The 18959-nt window shown below is 41.3% G+C and overlaps 1 protein-coding gene across 1 annotated transcript in view; it reads right to left on the bottom strand.

Moving 5' to 3' along the window:
- The window catches only part of dok4 (docking protein 4), a 98365-nt gene that overhangs the window by 17736 nt on the left and 61670 nt on the right, over positions 1–18959 (bottom strand). The window lies entirely within an intron of this gene.

Below are 18959 nucleotides of genomic sequence, written 5' to 3'. Positions count from 1 at the left end.
CCCTATGAGAGCAATACGTCATCTCCCACTCCCCCTGTAACCACCCACCTCCTTATGCTGCCACGGCAACCAAACCATCCCGCCGCCACAGCATCACAATCCTGCTGAGTGTGCATTTTCTCATCCACCCCTCTGACATGGACAAAGGGAACGGTGTGTTTGTGTGTGTGCTTAAAGTCCAACAGCCTTCTCGTTTTTGCATTAAAAATCACATCAAAGATTTTTCAGTTCGTTGTCACCAGTTAAATTACTGAAACAAAGAAAAAAGTACTTGGAGACGTACCACAAAAATGCTCCTTTTAAGTGTTGCTGAGAAATATGAAAACCAAACTTGTGCTGAAAACTGAGAGACAGACAGACAGACAGAAGTTTTGTTTGCAGTAGTCCTGATAAATAAAAGACCTGCAAGTGTTGATATTTACAAGTTTTAAGCTGGTGTGAATGTGCTGCAGCTGATTAGCCTGCAAACTTACATTAGCACAATGTCATACCTGCTGCAATGACTTCTATCCAAGCAGCAACATCAAGGGCTTAAAACTGAAGCCAACACCGACTTACCAAAAACTGCAGTTCCTCTAACGACCACTTGAGGCTGGCACTAAGAGCAAATTAACCCCCAAAGACCGCCGTGTTCAAATGCCAAACCTTCCAGCAGAAACAAACATGTTTACAGCCTGGTACAAAAACAGTTTTGGCCTCTATAGCTAATTTTCCTGTTCATACAGATATCACTCAAGCTTATTTCTTGTGGCTGGTAAAGTGATGTTGATGTTACTGTAGGAGAATTTAACATGCACCTGCTCTTAAATCCTAGTGTTTCCTCACATTGTCTTCCTCTGCAGCAGAGAGAGGACGTCCATGGTTGAGGAGGATTGTGTGGGATGTGAATCAGTCGCTGTAAAGAAGTGGAAAATGTGCCAGCTGGTGATGTATGATACTGCTGGGCTCATGCTGTTGATTCTGATGTGTGAAATCACAAACATGGTGTACAGTGCGTCTTCTGGTACATTGGCTGAGCTCTGAATGAACTTCACTGTTGACCTGGACAGGTGCCACCCGACGAGTGATCACAAGCAGAAATGTGGAGATTCAATGTTTCTGAAATGCTGTGTGTCCTGAAGGCATACATGTATTACATCATGCCTGTAAAATATGGCCATAGACATGAAACTGATGACCACATGTCTCTGAACATTACACCTGCTGTGTGCAACATATGGTGCTTTAAAAATTCAACAAAGCACAACACATTCAGGGCAACCAGCAAGCAGACAACCATTTGACCATTTAAAGACATTAAAATAGAGTGTTGCTGGACTGAGTCCTAAAATTAAGTTAGTATTTTAGCATGCCATGTTGTTTTGTTTTGAAGTCAGTGGGTTTTTGGTTAGATGCCTGAATTAAGGTCTGTGGTTGACGAAGCTTGAGAGACTTTCAAGTTTTGTTCTATGACATAGAATATGTCAGTAAATGCCCTACTCTTGAACTTTGAAGCCTTTATGTGTCTTCAAAGAATTGCTAACAAGTGGTTAAATGAGACTACAGAACATGGCCTTACAGCCTGGAAGTCCATTCTCACTGAGGGCGAATATCCGCGCGGATTATTCTCGCGGAAAAATATAAAAGTTGATTTCATGGGTTCTTATGGAAGTTTGCACACCGGGGCGGAACTTTTGTGCGGTGAAAAAAGTTTCCGCCCAGACTTTGACCCCCCGTGGAATTCACCGGCGGAACTACACAGCTGGGCCAATGAAATTGTTTGTTTATAGTCTGTATATAGGCAGGACAATATGGGAGAAAGGTTGATAATTTCACAGCACCCCGTCCTTTTTGATAAAAGACGGGATGATTTTATGAACAATGAATTAAAGGACAACGTCTGGCAGTCCATTGTCCAGCTTGGTGGCTGCGGTGAGAGTGGTAAGTGCTAAAGAAAGTTGACGTTGGCGCTTGTTAAACCTTAGCTTGCTAGCTTGCTGCTGCTGCTACTCTCGTCCATGTTCATCCACACCCCGTTCACGCAGCACGGACTTGGAACACAACAACGCGAAATTCCGCACCGTGTCCATACCACGCCTGTGTGTATGGTTTGAGTGGGAAAGGCGCTGCACGAATATTCCGCAAACCCGTCCCACATTTCCGTATCGCAGCAGTGAGAATGAACCTTCACTGTGGTGGTGACGTCTTGCTACCACAGCGTAGTTCAATCAAAGCCTAACCTGAGCGTTTTACTTCTGGTAGTGTATTTATGCTTCAAAAATCATAGAAGTGGTGTTCATTTGTGAAGATTATCTTGATGAACAAAATGTTTAAGTATCATAAACTTTCTTTGCAACAAAGGAAAAATCCCATTAAATCCCTGCAGCACTCTATGCTAATGCTAGCATGACAACACGCCTGCAGTGACAGTGCAGAAAATGTTTACTGTGTTTAACCCACTTAGTTCGGTGTGTAAAAAATGCTCCTATTTGCCAGCCACTAGGACCCAATCCCAATACACTCCTTGCTACCATTTAGGCCTTCTTTTAATAAAGCGGGGATATCAAAGGAGTCAGGATTAAAGGATTTTTACACTACCCCAGAGTGCCTCGGACTCTTAGTTTGGACTACCTTTTGTTACATTTTTGATATCTCTGTTTACCAATAGGACAGTCCTTCTTCTTTTTTATACATCAATTTTTTCCTTGTCCACAAAGAGCACCTGTGTATTTTTTTGATTTCTTTTATTCTGACCCAGGGCAGCACTCACTTTTTTCTTTTGTTTAACTGCAAAAGGATGTTTATTGATCATGCAAAAGAGCTCACCATGGTAGAAGACAGTATAATTGCAATGTCGGCAACACTCGCCAGCATAGACGTATCAGTTCAATTCAATCTTATTTATAAAGCCCAATATCACGAATCATAATTTACCTCAGAGGGCTTTACAGCTTACGATATCCCTCTGTTCTTGGACCCTCACAGTGGTTAAAGAAAAGTCCCCCCCAAAAACCCTTTAACTGGGATTTAAAAAAAAAAATTAAAAAATCAGGGTCTTGAAAGGTTATCACATTCCACAAAGAAAGATTTCAACCACTACTCCTTGGGAAATGGGATTGGGCCACAGACTAACTTTGGTTAAGTGCCTTCCTCTAGTACATTTTGATGGTAGTTTGTGTAGCAGACAAAAGCACCCCCCTCCTCATCAGCACTGTGGCTGCCAATCACACAGGAGATCGGGGTTCAATTCCCAGACAGAGAGGCAAGCTGCACAGACAAATACGACCTATTCCTATCTGATTAGACACATCTATTCCAAGCAGGACAATCAGCTTTGGGCACGGCGGATCAATCTGCTGTTGCAGTGCCTCGGGGAATGCTGCGTCCCTCTCTACCTGATGTCCCCAGAGGCATCATTAAAGATTGATCTGATCTTATCTTACCTGCTTCAGTAAGCTTTAGGCTGCCACCTCTGCTGCACCGTCCCCACACCTGCACACTAACGGCAGCATATGAGTCCTTTCAGCAACAGTGGCTCTGTGATAGTCGAGCTGCTATTTTTGGAAATGACTTTGGCCTGCTCCTCACATGGAAAGCAAGGTCAGTGCTAACAGCAACCAAGATAATGATTTTGAGTGATCATCTGGGATCCTCACTTATCAATGTGGTGGTGGAAAATGCATTCAGAGTCATTTCAATATACCCCATAACTATTCCATCAAATGCGGTCGGCTATAATGTGCTGCACATCACTGAGTTACTCCTAATGCACTGCTGACAGAGTCATCATCAGTCTGCACAGGAAAATGAGGAAAGCGCTGCATCGTGGGATTTGGTGATCACTGATGTGTTGATAAGTATATTTGCATCAGAAAATGTGACAGAAACAGCATGGGAACTGCTAATGGAAAAGGTATTTTAATTTATCTGTTGACTGTATCAAGTCACAAAATTACAAAACATATGATCTTTAAAATATTAATTTAAAGGGCCAGTTTACCCAAATTACAAAAGAAAAAGAAAAAAAACACACATTCCACCTATCTACTGAGAGTTTTGCATAGTTTTTAGAGATTCCATTTGTGGTGCTCTTAACATAGGTGCACATGTAGATTTGGTTGGGGATAGTACATGGGAAGGGGCGTATCTTAGTAGGGGGAGTAAAGTAGGAATAAAAGAGCATGATAGGAGGGATATGTAAGTATATTTTAAAGGTTTCAAACATAGCAGAAATAAAAACATTGTCACTGGATATAACTAATATTAGTCAATTAATATAGTTTAATTTCAAGCGCATCCATCCATTTTCATCTGATGCCAGGTCACAGGGGCAGCAGGCCAAGCAAAGCACCCAAGACGTCCCTCTCCCCAGCAACACTTTCCAGCTCCTCCTGGGGGACCCCAAGGCGTTCCCAGGCCAGATGAGATATGTAATCCCTCCAGTGTGTTCTGGGTCTGCCCCGGGGCCTCCTACCAGTGGGACGTGCCCGGAAAATTACCAACGGGAGGCGCCCAGGAGGATCCTGATCAGATACCCGAACCACCTCAACTGACCCCTTTCGACGTGAAGGAGCAGCGGCTCTACTCCGAGCTCCCTCCAGATGTCTGAGCTCCTTACCCTATCTCTAAGGCTGAGCCCAGACACCCCACGGAGGAATCTCATTTTCTGTATCCGCGATCTCATTCTTTCGGTTACTACCCAGAGCTCATGACCGTAGGTGAGGGTTGGAATGTAGATGGACCAGTAAATCGAAAGCTTCGCCTTCCAGCTCAGCTCTCTCATCACCACAACGGACCGGTATAGCCCCTGCATCACTGCCGACGCTGCGCCAAACCGCTGATCCAGCTCATGCTCCATTCTACCCTCACTCGTGAACAAGACCCCGAAATACTTCAACTCCCTTGCTTGAGGAACTAACTCTCGGTTGTAAGCTAATTTCTGATTATTGCTCAGACATGTCATTTTATCAGAAAAAGTTATCATCCAAAAGCGAATTTGGATATTATGTCTTTTTTTAAAGATGTATTTCACTGCTGGAAAGATGATCTTTTCGTAAAGCTGGGCTGTATATACAGAAGACGGATGTAAATACTTTTGAAATTGGTGCTACATGATGAGAGAAAACAGAGGTAAAGGGCTGTGGCAATTGTTTTGTTGCTCGAGAGGTATTTATCAGAATGCTCTGCACCGTACCGGACTGATAAATGCTTCTGCTGGTGGGCAACGTAATGTGAGCTTGTCCATCTTTACACAAAAAAAACAATATGGCGACTGGCTGGTAACAAACAATCTCACATTACAGCTATACAGTGTGATAAAATATGTGTCTGAAGACATTTTAGGCAAGAAATAGTCAATGCAGTAACTGAATCTTGATTTTATTTTTATTTTTTTATTTAATCAGCACTGCCTAGTTTTAGTTTGATCTTTGAGTTTCACTTCTATAGGCCTACTCTTTGTGTCCTTGGTGATGGTACAATCTGTAGTTCAAGCAACAGTCCTAGAGGCAGCAAAAAAGGACTGGACATCACGCTCTGGTTTGACATATTATGGTCTTATGAAGTTGACATAACTAAGATTTTAGAAGAAAGAAATATTTGTATGTATGTCCAACAAGCTAGAGGGCCCTGTCACTGGGACTAAAACATAAGTTGTTTTGGGCCAACTGATTGTGTTGTTTGTCTTGGGAGGACAGTCTTGTTGACGTATGTGGCTATATATATCTGCATGCAGATGATTATATAATACTTAATAAAATATAAAAAACTTTTATTGAGCATCCAGAAGTGCAGCTTGTACAGGCTGGAAGTTGTTGAGAGGACATAGGTGGACAAATGAACTAGTTTGGGAAGTGTGTGTGTGGGAGGGAGAGGGCCTAAAGCACAGAGGTGCTGACAACCCACTGTGCATGACATCTAAATTTTATAATACGTGTATAATGATTTTCCAATCATTTCTTACTGCCGGTTAGTGTGTGTGTGTGTGTGTGTGTGTGTGTGTGTGTGTGTCTGTGTGTCTGTGGACTCTTAATGCTGTGGGGTCGTAACTTCCTCGCATCTCATGAGTCCATCTTTTTCTCCACACAAACTTCCACTTGCTGAGCTGACAGAGTTTTATGGTGCATTAACTGTTCATGCCTGATGGAAAATAAATACAAGTACAGGCCGCAACAACACTCTGCATAAGGGCGCTGTAACTATTTGACACGTGTGCTCAAACTAGGGCTGCACCTGACTAGGAATTTTCCTGGTCGACCAAAAGTCGTCATTTAGGTCCATTAGTCGACTAGTCTCCTGCATGTTTCTGATATGAATGTAATGATTAAATGATATGTTTTGGTGGTTTGAGTTGAAGGTGTGAGAAAGAATAGTATCAGTAACATTGTTAACACTGTGCTACATTACAGAGAAATACAAAACCGTACTAATGAACCTTCATTAATATAGGCCTATATTTTATCTACAAGTGCACGTCACACACTGAGCGAGCCGCCTGTTAATGACGCTGTGGGCTAATGGGCATGTAGCTACTTCCATGTTTCAGATGATACGTCATGTTTGTAGTCGACCAATGAAGATGAGTTTACATATCACCTTGGGTTCGTCCTTCACCTTCTCAAAATGATCCCACACTTTGGATTTCCTGCCCGACATGTTATTAACTAGCCTGTGGAATAACCGCAGGTACCAGCCCTGGAAATTAACCTGACTCCTGTCTGACTGCTGAGCGTGGACACTTCCTGTGTCTGTCCTTTCAAAGTAAACTCCAACATGGTCCAGTCAAATAGGTTTGGATTTATTTTGACAAGGCACAGCTCCTAACAGAGTTTCACTTTTTTTTTCTGTGACTAAGCGACCAATGAAATCTTACCGACTATTAACCTTGGTCGACTCTTAGGGGGCAGCCCTGGCTCAAACTAGCATCTCTCTTCACAGTTCATTTAAACATGTATCAGTTGACATGTATCCTATACAAAACTTCTATATCTTTATGAGAGACAGTAAACCTGTGCTGCATCCAGCAGAATCCTGATGATAATTATAGATAATAAAAGGTCACCTGCTTGATTTGTTTCTTCCTGGCATGAATCCTAAGGTTCCTAAGGTTCTGTGATTCTCTGATTGGAGTCTTCGTACAGTTATGGCAGGATCAGACCACATGGCGCTGTATCAAGATGAAAATGGCAGTGATGATGATGAGAGTTGTTTTATTCTCTGTAGTGTGTCCTAATGGAAAATAAGTGATTCTGAATCTTATTCAAAGATCAGACAGCATGATATCAGAGCAATAACGGCCCGACTCGTCAGCAGTGGGCTGTTGGGAACAATAATGAGCATTGGGTGTGACAATTGCTTTTTTAATCTTGCCTGGTGTATCATAGACACTGCATCTGGGACACCTCGTGGCGTCCTGACAGAGAGAAAAGTAAATACAATTTTTTGCCTTCTTTTGACAAAGTGCAGAGAGAAACAGACCATTAAAAAGACCTATACTAGAGACATCTGGCTTTATATGTATATTTTATCACATTTAAGTTGGACATTTTCTTGTCTTTTGAATTTCCTGAATTATCTTTTGTATCACAGACCCCAACAATGTTTTTTGACTGCCCCTAATGAGTGATCATTCTATATTTGCTATCTGAGACTTTGCAATTATTTGAATAGCAGCTTTTATTTGATAATTTACAGTGATATTTTAGAACAAACATTGAACTAGGAAGATGAAACTATATTCTTACAGCGCACCATAATAAAGTCTAAAGCTACATCTGTCCAGACTGAGCGACCTGAAATTTGCCTTTTGATAAAAAGGTACAGTCTCTAAAAACAGAGAAAAGGATCACCAGATGAGGAGAAGCAGCAGCAGCGGTGTGCTCGGCAGGAGTGGAGGAGGATATTGTGTGTGGAGGAGCAGGGAGGTCAAAGCGCCGGCAGCCAGAGCAGTGCTGAGGAGAGGTGAAACTGAATGCCAGATCAGGGAGCTCAGACTCGATAGTGCAGGCTAACCTATTAGTCTCAGAGGGATGCTTACATAATGATGCCTTCAAGGCATATAAAACACATTTCCAGGTTCTTTGGACTGAATAGAGACCTGGATGTGGCAGGCTGAGTGAGAGACTGGATAATCGTGTACATTTAATTTCTTTTAGATCACAGACTGATGCAAAAAACAGTTTTTGTGTGCAGTATCCAAAGTAGTGATATTAGTCTGAATTAGCTAAATATCTGGATTTGATAATTAACACTAAGCCTACTGAAGCCAAACTTATTAATATTCTTATATTAAAAATTCTTTAAATGACTGTGTAAACTGAAAGGTGTCGCTTGTAGTTTAGTATTTTAGCATCTTCCGGCTCATTGTTTAGCTATTTAATAAATAAATAAATGAATTGGCAAAAAAAAATAAAATAATAAAAAATGAATTGCAACTAGCTACTGAACATAGTGGAGCACTGAGCATCTCAAGAGTGTGGTCGACTTAAGTATGACACTTAAGGCTTCATTTTTCCTTAGCTGAGGGACTTACACAGTTGCACAGAATCCCTTAAAAGGTTTCCTTAGTGTAGGAAAAACATTCACTCATTTACTGCGTTAAAAGAGATTTTACAGCAGTAAAAGTTTCCATGCAGATTGTTTATTTGCTTGGACTCACACTTGTGATGCCTGTTACTGTCTCACAAAGTTGGCTTAGATAGAGTTAGATGGTGGAAAAAATAGCAGAAGGAAAGAAGACAAGAAAACTGTATTGGTCAGAAGAGAAAGAGATTATACTTCCGGAGGAACGCAGTCATAGAAAGCACAAACTACAAAGTAAATTTGATCCCCAAATACTAGAAAACAGAAAACAATTGCAGGAAGAAGCAAATATAAATTTTTACCATTTCCCTCAAGGTGTTCTTGAGATATCGCATTCATGAGAATAAGATGGACGTGCAGACATTCTGCAAAAAGAATACCTCCTGCCACAGCTATCGCTGGCATGTGTCCTGCTACTTGCTGAAGCCAGCGGCATATTTATGTTTCACTGATGTTGATGTTCTGACTCATTGTGGTTAATTAGTAGCAAAATGTTTCTTTCATGTAATTGATATACCATAAGACTCTCAATTTGATGCCACTGTTAAGTACTATCATTATTCTGTGTTACAGATATTATAAACCACACGTCTACCCACCATATCCACTAGGACTGGCAACTGCATCATGTTTGGAAACATATGCTTTATCTGAAGCAGAGAAATTGCTGCATTTTCTTGCTGGGCCAGTTGTGCACAGCCAGACTACAGTTGTTCAACAAAACTGTCAAATTTTCCATAAACTGGTCTGTTCTTTAAGGTGACCTTCAAGGATTCATTTCTTGCTTTCTACCATAGAAGCGTACACACTTGATAATAAGGCTGATGAAGGGATACAGACTCAAATTTGTTCCCTCAGCGAGCTAATTAGTGGAAATTGAATTCCAAGAACATACAGTTGATGAGAATACTCATTCAGGGATGTGTCAATCAGATCTGAAGCAGAAAGATTAACACCCTGAAGGCTGTCATCACTGGAACTAACTAGTGCTAACCCAATATCACCTTCAGAATAACCCATCCAAATTGTGGACACATCAGTAAAAAAACTGTTTCCAGTCAATTCCGCCAAAGCTGCCACACATGTCTCTTCAGCCTTCACATCAAACCCCCTTATTCTGTACTTTTGCAGACAGCTGAAGGGATTCTAATGGACACACTCTCCGGTGTGCACGATTGTGAAACTCATCTTATTGTCTTACAGGTATCTGTGCAGGATAAGCGGAGATCAGAGCAGGCGCCTGAAGTGATACATCCTGCGTGTTAGCTGAGCTCTCACCTACGCATGTGTCGTCTTGAAGTTTACTCAGGCCTCAGGCAACGTCACATTTAATACCAACTGTGAGACTCTTCCAGGACTCAAGGGCACCACAGAAGGTGTTTTGTCCTTTATTAATCTATGTGAATAATTTACAGTTTGTTTGTTTTTAAAAACAACATATATCTGCAGAGGAGCCAGATCTAAAAGGTGTTAAAGATAAGTGTTGGAAACATAAAGTATAGCTGCATTATTCCGGGTGCTGTAGTCTCTCCAGAATCTGCCGCTGCTGTAAATGACGTCCATGAACTACTTGAACGCTGGTGTTGCGCATTAAGTACCGCTCTCTCCATATTCAAATACACACCAGTGTAAGGAGCGTTGAGCCTACTAATCTCCAAGTTTGGAGTGCGTCCAACGCTTCAGTGTGTGGATGCATTTTAAGGATGAAAAATGTATTTTACTGCTACATGCAGAAAGTGGGGGGAAAACTACACATGCATTTGTTTCCCTGCACCCATAAGGCACAGCTGAGCATATGAACAGATGGTATACACACATCCCACATATGCTTTTAGACTATTAACCATCGGAGTGCACTGACTGCATGCTTAATCAGTGGGAGGTTGGTTAAGGGGGATGTGGGGGTTTGAAACCCTCGTCCAATGCCCAGAGGCTGATCAATATCAATCTCATCAATACAACAGTTCATTATGCTCAGAGGGCTGTGGCAACACCAAAGCAGGAAACATTGTGTAGGAACATAAGGGCTCTGTGGGCACATCAGTGCATGCGAGGTTAGTTTAAGTCGGTGTGCTCTGGGATTTTGCGTGTCTGGGGCTTTTTCCGTTGGCTTTGTTGTTCCTGTTGAGATAAATTAAGCATGACTTCAGTAGAGTATCTACTCAGCCTTGAGGAGGACCTCAGCTGTGCAAGTTCTCTCTGCCCTAAGGATGCACATAACTCTGTTTTTACCTCTCTTTGTACTCATGCCCTCCTCTCTACCCTGTGTCTCGCCTGGGTTTTCAACTGCTCTGTGTTAACTCAGTAACTGAAACTGGTCACCCTCCAGAGTATCATTAAGACTGATGCCATCCTGAACTTGAACGTATCAGCAATTCAGACACAAAAGCAAGGAAAGCAAGACTTTTTCTCTGTCTTAAAACTGCACTAATAAATATTTTTATATCAGCAATGGATAAAATGACTATGTACAGGGTGTCTACAAGTATCAGAGAGTTAAATTTAATGCTTTTGAGACCCATTCAAGACACCTTTTAACCATATTTAGGTAAGATTTTTGGACAAATCATGTTTTCCTTACTACATTTTGCCAAGAGGTAAGTGCAAGTATGAAGTAAAATGACAGTATTATAGTTTTTTAAACATCAGTAACATTAGAAATGTGGACTTTTACATAGAAAGGCTTCACTCATTTTCACAACAAGGAATTTTTTGTGAATTTAAAGGAATTTAAGAATGGATAAATCAAAGAAGATAAAATGTTGGGAGTAGTTAAGACCTGTGCACCATACCTGAGCCTGCATATCTTAAGCTAAGAATCTCTTGCAGTAGCGTAATGATAACCTTAATTAGCCTATACAACTATATATTTAAGCCTTGGACGGTTAATTAGCCTGATAAGATGGAGTTGTTTTGATTTAGCTAATGCTCACCATCACAATGTGGATGGACTGTTAGGTATTATTGTATAACCTCACTGATGTTAGCGCTCTGGGACTCTGTTTAGTGCTACTACTATTATCATTTTGCCAACGACTGCAACATAAGTTAAGCTTCTCAGTCAAAGTGCCAACTAACTTAAGATGATCGTTAGCCCCTGAAAGTTCTATTATCTTTATGTTAGGTAAATATTAACATGGCTAATGCTGGGTTCAAATGGAATCAGAAAGATAGTTGATGGCAGACGAAAACACAGCTTTTGGACGGCCAGGGAAAACAAATAGTCCGACAGAACAGGAGGATGTTACAACAAAACATGCGTGACAACATGTGGCCATGGTGATGTATTGATGTAAGAATGGAATGAAATATATTAAATCAAATTATTTAATGGCTATTATTTTGTGTAATCATTCTAGTAATGTCTTGTAATTGTCCAGATTGCCCATGTTTTCTTCTTGTGTGAGGAAGGTACGTAACATCTGGTTGTATATTCTGTTGTGGAGGAAGGCAGAAAGTAAAATTAATTTAACTCAGGACGGCAGTGCTGTCGTTCGTTACTGTCGCCAGTATTCTCTGCCCTCCTCACCTACTAAAATTATATTTGGTTTCCAGTCTACCAGCTAAACGCAGCATAATATAGTTATTACCAGGATGTAATTAAACAATTTGCCTCTGGACTTGTTTGGAACATGTGACTAACTCATCAGACTATGGTGTAGACACTTAGCTAACACATGCACACATGAGGCTGTTTATATGGCAATGTCATAATGACAAAATTGCATCAGTAAATGCAGAAAGGGTGGCAACGTGTGTGATAATTTACTTAACTTTAATTATGGCATGTAAATTAAATGCTCATTACCTGGTTCCAAGAATTAGAGGAGAGTGAGGGACTGCTTTTAAAGCAGACTGAGGCAGGTGGGATTTTCTTTTTAAAGCTCCTTTTTCACTGCACAAAAAAAACACTAACACCTGCTTACATCTGGCTTTTGTACATAATGGGAAAGGTTACAATCAGCATTTACAACCAGGTCAAATGACTGCAGTAGTCATGGGTATTTATCTGCTCCGGCTCTGATCAGCCATGATGGAAATGAAACAACCTGGTAACGTGCTAATTTTAGCCCCTTTATCAGGGAGATGCAATGATGTGCCACCACAAAATACCACTGGTCTCCGCCAAAGCAGCGCTAAAACATCATTCAAAATTAGCAAAAGTCTGAAAGAGACTGAATAAGTAAAAGATAAATAAAGGGGAGTAACCACTGTCATATTTTCATTGGCTTCCATGCTGCTTTCTACTGTTTACTAACCTGTTGTGGGCCTGTCTGTGATGTCTAACATGACACACCAGTAAAAAAACAAGTTAAAAACAAACAAAAGAAAAGTATATTCCTCTGCTGCAGAGCTATGTACACAGCTCTAGTCTACTGCCGATGGGAAAGGAGTGTATGGCCTACTTTTAGCAGGTTTCCAGTGCTTAAAACACCTGTGTACATGCACTAATTTTGGTGTGGAAGGGGTATTAGTGTCCTGAACTGATGTCCCCCACACATTATTTTCTCAGCAGTAAGATTTAATAACTCTAGGGTGAGTTTTTCCCAAAATCCTCATGCTAAAATCAACCCTAAATCAAGTTGAGCGTGGCCCCGGACCCACCTCAGAGGTTTGCATCTGTCACCTTTTTTTACTCTGATGACTTGGCATATCTGTTCAGCTCATAGTTTTGGTCTCATTGCCCATTACTGTTTTTGTTCAGTCGCATCAACCTCCGCTGCTGTTTTCAATGATAAACCCTGGCAAAGCCCCTTTAACCACACTACCCACCCAGCACCAAACAGTAGACAGACACAGTTAGGGACGAGGGGTGTAATGATCCATCAATCTGGATCGATATATCAATGCAATGATCAACGATCCAGTATCATCAATGCAAAGTGAAAACATTGATTTACATTGTCATCTTTAGGATGCCCTTTTATTTTGAAAGTCTGTGTCACCGTCAAACAGCGGCAGGCAGATGGTAAGCAGCCAAAGAATCGATGTGATATTGTATCGTGATGAAACTGGTGATTTACACCCCTAATAGAGACTAGCTGGTGAACACAGTGGAGCATTTAGAAACTAAAGCACCAGATGTTTCCCTCAGGTATGAAGCCCATACCAGAGGTAGAAAAAGAAAGTGAATATTGAACTTAACGTGAAGCAAATAAAACAGATTCACTGACTTGTTTTAATAATGTAAAATCAGCAATGAGCTTTTATGCAGAGCACACCAGCTACATTCCACTGCTCCAAACGATCTCTGCTTCACACTACACATCACAAAGTATAGGCAGACTGTTAACAAAACAGGGAGGAGATGGATTACGACAGCAAATGAAAAAAGGCCAAAAGAGAAAGAGAGAAAGATGACACAGAAAGAATGCAGTGGAAGGACACAGATAATGAGGCAGAAAAGGAAGAATGAGATGTGAAGAATCAGTGCTCTGGGCAGAAAACCGCAGAGGGAGAAAAAGAAGACACAGAGCAATTAAATGACGAGGACAGTGTGAGAAAGAGAGGAAAAATAAGACCGGGACAGAAAACGAGAGCAGTTAGTGTTCAAAACAAAACACGGAAAGATTCCCAAAGAGGGGAAGGGAGAGACTGTGAAAGCTAAATTTGCTTTGGTCCAGTTAATTCTACAACCAGCTCAAATGATCTGAATGAGTTCATAATAGTTTTTTTGTGGATTATTTAAAATGACGCTGGTCAGGCTGATCAATACCACCTTCATGCTCATATGTTGCCTGCGCGTGTAGCACATTTCATGGGCTCTAATTTGATTAACTGAGATGCCAGATAAAAATGTGCGAATAAAGAACAGCAGACAGATTCTTATACCTTGACATGTCCCTCGATGGCGTGATGGAGAAATGAAAACAATCATTTTCATCATTACAGCCAGACAGTTTCTGATCCAAAGTCTGGGCCAGTTGAGGACACACAGTACGAGGAGACACAGGGGAACTCAGAAAGTAGGACTGTGGCCTCACAAGCGCAGGGATGCAGCACAGCAGTGTGTCCCAGAGCTGGATAAGCAGTCCATGACTTCATGAAGAACAAAGCTCCCGGCTGTGGTCTGCAACGTTGCCTCAAAGCAGAGGTGACATTTCTCTTTTTGTTTCAGCTCTTTAAGCAACTTTCAGACTCTCACAAATAAGAGTTAGCGAGTCAACGAATGTCATTTGTTTTTAAGTCATAAGTCAAAGTATTGCATTAACTGAAATGCTGACCTGATGATGGTGCTACATGAAAAGTCAGGACATTTTACAATCCACCCTGAGGAGAACATGCATGTTTCTACCAAATGTCACATATCCAGTCTATCCAATAGTTAGGGAGACATTTAACACAAAGTCACTGTGTTAGAATGACCATAGCGGCTGGATGATGCAGTAAGACAACAGTCAAAAGGCAACTGTACGGTGCACCATATCATGGGTGTTTATTCACCAAACCAGAAAAAAAAACACATACAGCGGTACAGGCATGGCTGCATATTTACCATGACTACTGTACTGCTATTTACCCCCCCAGAATAAACACAAACCCACTACAATAAATATACATATATACACCAACTACCCAACTCCCCTCTTCCTATCCCATCACTTAGTCTCTCCCGGAACCTTTAAGTTGGTGTTCGTACCCCCGGGGACTCTTTTGTCCGAACACCCTGGAGAAGACACAGGAAGGACAGGTAAGAATCTACACAAACAACTCAAACACAGGCCACAACTGTAACACACTAATGAACACTTTCACGTTGCAGTATTAAAGCACATTTATGTTATGTCTGATGAACCAAAACTCAACAGCACTTAATTTTAACTGTTGTCTATCAATTATGAACCTTGTAGGTACACACACAGCATTGTCTACTCTAACTCCCTCCCCTCCTCAGGTGAAGCAGATCATCCACAACCGCACCTGGCAGAAGACAACACCTGTCACCAATCACTACTCATCAATTTCACCATGGTTTGAAATGTTCATCCGCATCACATATTCAATAAAGCTCATGTGCAAATATGCAATGTGCAAACTGCTCTGTGCAAATCATGCTAATAAAGTGCAACTATCACCATGAAAGTGCCATGTGCCATTATTAAAGTGCCTAATTAAGTTGTTTGTTTAAAAGTGAGATTCATACACAGACCCAGTTGTGCAATATTTACAAGGCCAAAGCCATCAGTCACTAGTAACGAAGGGCTCTTCGTTACACACTGATTTAAACCTCACGGTGGCACTAAGAGATGAACAGTCAGGGTATCACCAAAGTCAGTAGGGTACAGTAAACAGTGAGGCTGATGTCGGCAAGATAATATTACGCAGGATTACACACACAGCTTGCCTGATGTCACACCAAACTGTCAACTCCTTATGCTGCATTTCCATCTTCAGTCTGACACTGTGTCCACTCTAAGGGCCGTTTCATAGTCGACGCAAAGGCACACAGACGCGAACACATTGGGACACATCGAGACGCATTGGCCGCCATGATGCGTGCTTGTGTCTCAAAATGTGTTGTCCATTTTTTTAATACGCGACGCATGTAATACCATGCGTTGCCAGTGGGGGTGATAATGCAAGCGACGTACTTGAAATCAAACACTTTGTGTTATTCACAGAAGAAGCAGGTATGAAATATGGCGGGCGAGGAGGAGAAATTTGCAAACTTGTACGGGCACAACCACATTTATATGACAGTTCTAGTTCCCTGCACTCTAATAAAATAGCAGTGCTAGCTAGCTGGAATGTACCAGTGACTCTGCTACCCACTATTGGGCGAGTGATGTATTGCATTTCAAGTGTCGCCCGCATCGCTTGCGTTTAATGTATTGACTATGACAGGAAGTGCGTTGGTCGCGTCGCTTGCTCGCTAACCGATTTCCCTGGGGGAGGGAGATTTGAGCCTCTTTCAAAATAAACACACTACGTTGGTGAAACACCATGAACTGACATTTTATTCCTTCAACAACAAACACTGGTCATTACGTACTGCCACATGGTTTGGTTTAGGACAAAAGAACAGGGTTTGGCTTTACAATCTTATGGGAAGTGAACACCGACCTTCCTGGTAAAAGTCAGTGGTTACTGGAATCATCCGCCGACCCTCCTGCCCGCCCTACTCGGACTTCCACCGTCTTAACTTTCATTGTTGTCACGCCAACAATTCCCCCTGACACCGCTGGGCACCATTTAACAATAAGCCGACGTGAGACGGCTTATTGTTATTTTCGTGAGACGACATCAAGGCAATCCATCCAATAGCTGCTAAGACATCCCTCTGGATCAAAGTGATGGGCACACTGATCAACTATCACTGCCATCCTATGAGCCATGCTGCTAACAGTGCTAACGTGGCTAACGTGGGTTCTATTTCAAAACTCAAGTCAATCTTGAAAGGCATGTTGTTGAGTTTTTATATGCGCTGTGGTGGTGTACACACACACACACACACACACACACACACACACCTTCTTGTATCATGGTTTGGATCAGCCAGTAAAAGCAGGGATAAAAACACACAGTCTTCTCTTAGACACATTTGTACACAGAGCACTTTAAGAATAAACAGAATAGTCACTGTAGGCCAGGCACTACAAAGCAGGAACATTATTTCCCACAGGCCACATTTTTTCTATCCATAAGCCATTAACTGAGCTCAAACTTCAGGAAAAGAAACTTTATTTTGGTTATATCCTAAGCAGTGAGTTCATGCTGGAATGGGAATGCCATCAGTCCCCTCAGAGAGCTAAACAGCGCCGTTCGCTCGGCTGTGCAGGCAGCGATAGCAGAGGAGACCATTATTTGAAGTGAGCTGTTGAACAGAACCTGGCTCAAATTGATTTGTGTTCGTTTCCATAATATGAGTCATGCAAAGTTGAATTCCACGGCCTACGCCGTCTGAATGTGACTCATGCTCAGTGAAATTAGCATTCCCCATGCAGCCCCAGCCACAGGCACAACAGATAGTGGAGACTTTCAATCTGTACAACAAGAGGTCATACAGCATCTACACTGGAAGGTCATCTAGGAACAAACTTAATATCAAAACCTTAGTATTCATAAGCCAACTAAAACATCCTATATAAATATACTTGTTTCAAAGACTGGCTGGATTGTACTGGCAAGAGTACCAAAATACAAAGTCATATTTTTGGTTTTATTTGTCAAAACCTAGATAAATAAACACAACACTACCCACATGAATTATATACAACTAGAAGTGAGTGAGGAAATACTTGATTTTTGTCATTTGGATGAACTTTTTAAAAGCCTCTACATTGGCAGCAGGGGTGTGCCATATCACCTCCTTCACGATAAATACCAGTATAATTTTTAACATCATATGAAAAATTCATATCATGATTCTCGCAACATTTCCACTTGTTGACACATTGACGTCATACTGTTAGCCACGGCAACAAGAAGCATGGCTGAAAGCGAAATTATTACATACTCCGCAATGGTTCCAAAAAGAGGAGCAGCTTCAGTCGTGTGGAATAAACTGTGGCGTCCTGAATGTTTTATGAACAGCCCCGGACTTCTCAGACTCTTTTAGTGACTTACCGCTCAGAGGGAACTCATTCAGCGGCTCCTCTGGCAGCAGCACAGCGTCTCTCCCTCTCCTCTCTTGCTGTGCACACACGGGACTCGGTGTCATCAAGTGATTTTGTCATAAACCTTTAATAATGTAAACCTACGTGATGCTCGAGGCTTGACAAAAAACTCCATATATGTGACTGTGTGATAGTTGTGGTATCATAACAGCCTGTCACAGGTTACAGTGTGATGATTAGAGGAGAAATGGCAGAGCATAAGGGTCCAGGTGGAAAAAAAACAACTCAATCATTTAGGATTTTACTAAAAGAAGGAAATCACCTGTTGAGTTATATATATAGATCCCAGGGGACATTTTTGTATTTAGGAGCTGTTTAAATGTGTAATTTGTGGTGGATTTTATTTTGTTGAACTATTAATATTGTAACAGAATCTGAATCTCACTCTGAGTTACTGTTGTTGTTGACAAACTAAAGAAATGAGAGATCAATTTTATTTTGTTTTTACTGAATATTTGAAGCAAACTAAAACTATATCACTTATTCTGTTGCAATTCTATTTTCTTAAATTAATAATGAATTTTTTTCAGTTGTCATATGGTCAAGAATAACGTTATTGCAAAAATACCCTGGAATATTGTGGTGTATGAGTATTTTGAAATATCAGGAGTTTGTATTGAGGATATTGGCTCAAATATAAATACAACAGATGTCAATAAGGTTTGCCTTCGACTCGCACTCGTCTACAAAGAATTTCAAATGACAAATGAACGGCCTTCATCACTCGCAGGAGTAGACACGGCTCAAAGGAGTTTTTAAAAAACAGATTTTCAGAAATAGTTA

This window comes from Epinephelus lanceolatus, chromosome 2, assembly GCF_041903045.1.
Source record: "Epinephelus lanceolatus isolate andai-2023 chromosome 2, ASM4190304v1, whole genome shotgun sequence".
NCBI lineage: Eukaryota > Metazoa > Chordata > Actinopteri > Perciformes > Serranidae > Epinephelus > Epinephelus lanceolatus.
Note: the sequence above shows the minus strand (reverse complement) of the source record. Positions and strands in the feature narration are given on the sequence as shown.